Here is a 1,941-nt window from a genome sequence, read left to right as displayed (position 1 = left end):
GGACAGCAGTGACACTCTGCTGTACTTCTGCTTCTCCAGACTTTTTCTTAAGATTCAACCCCAGTTTTACAGAAGAGCACGTAGCAGTGATGTTGGCTCACTTCAAACACTGAGAATTTGTTATCAAGGACATTCTTCACAAAGGGCGGTCAGTCATCACTCATACATGAGAGCTGACAGCTGAGCTCGCTGGCCTGGTTCTGTTTTTACAGATGTTCCCAGCTGTGTAAAAAGGGCATCGCGACAGCGTGGAGCGCACAGCAACACGCAGGCAGCGCAGCACATAATCCTCATGTGGGAAAGAAATGGAGACTCTCCCCTGAGGACCCAATTTAAGTCAACATTCTCATGGCCATCAGGTGGGCATGGGGGCCTTTAAATAGAGCTCTAAGTCAATGTAAGATGATGTGACAGGTGCTACACACCTGCTGCCTGCCATGACTCAGAGTGCCCTGCCACAATGAATTTATTAGTTCCCCCGACCCTAACCTGAGACTTTTCAGGGGAAATATACAGAGATTAAATTCTAAGAATTCTTACATAACCTTCTTTATGGTTTAGGCCTCTATATTGTTTCATTTACTTTAGTTGCTCCAAGATCCAGTGTGTAGCTTCAAAATCAGCCCCTGACCCTGAATCCAGCATTACAGTTCTGGGTTCATTGCACTTTATCCTCCGTGTTCTGCAGCCATCAAAGCAACATGACAGCTTTGTTTACAGGCTGACCTCTCATGGGACTCTGAAGGCCCTCTACTCCGCCTTTGGCTCACTTCATACAAAAAAAAAACAAAATCCCACATTTTAACTTGGTCACCCATCTGGTCTTTTCACTGTTAGCTGAGCATGGGTACGGTCACAAGCTGGTCAGATGAAATCTGGAAACTCTGTTTTTGAAGTTGGTCTGGAACACTGATTTTTTTTGGAATCAGATGAGATGATCTTTACCAGTCTCATTTCTTTATGACATATGAAGCTAAGACTAGAAGTTAGGTGATTGTTAGCATGAAGATTATAAAAAGAGTGAGCCAAGCTCTGTCCGGAAGCAACAAAATCCAACTATCAATGCCATTAACACTTACTAATTAAAGGTGCAATATGTAAGAATTTTTGTTTGACTTTATGGCGTCTATGTATTGTGCTGCACAGATATCTACTGAAGTTGAACCAGCTTGCCCTGCTCCCAGTCTGATGCATCACTAGATGCACTGCTAACTGAGCTAACTAAACAGCTGCTACAGTTAGCCGCAGTTAGCGGCTACACTGGTGATATGCGAGCCTCAATTTCTCTTTAGTGTTAATTCAACTGATGGCAAATTCTCACTTATTGCACAAGTGAGTGACAGTCTTTAAGCTAAGCTAAGCTAACAGTCTCCTGGCTGTGGCCTTGTACATTCCATACAGATGAAAGATGCGTCAAATATCTCATCTGACTCAGAAAAGAAAGCAAGAAATGGTCCAAAATATAATCTAGACAAATATCAGAACTGTCAATAGATGTGTAATGTTTGTGTAATACTATAGATCCCTCTTTATGTCATTCAAAAACAACATGAGACACGACATGTCAAACAGGAGCTGTAACATTGTTTGGAAGTATGAATGACGTTTAGAAGCACAGCTGGTCATGTTGTATGATGCTGATAAGTTATAATCAAACAGCAGCTTAATGACATTTGATTTTCTGATCGTTTGCAGCTGTGAGTGGCTCCTCAGGTTGTTCCCTCTCTATAATGTGCTTTGCATTGTGGGACAACAGTGTGCACTACCAGCAAACTCAACAATCAGGTGGATTTGGTATGCAAACTCACATCTCACTGTACAATTATTTGTCGTGTCATCGCCATTTACTCAGTGCGAGTGGCCTTTATTCTTAAAACCTGCTCAGAATAAAGTATGTGGCGTTGTGTTCGCTGCACTTCGCCTTTCCAACACTAGGAGGTG

This window comes from Sparus aurata, chromosome 21, assembly GCF_900880675.1.
Source record: "Sparus aurata chromosome 21, fSpaAur1.1, whole genome shotgun sequence".
NCBI lineage: Eukaryota > Metazoa > Chordata > Actinopteri > Spariformes > Sparidae > Sparus > Sparus aurata.
The sequence above is the reverse complement of the archived record's forward strand: the minus strand, read 5'-3'. Positions refer to the sequence as shown.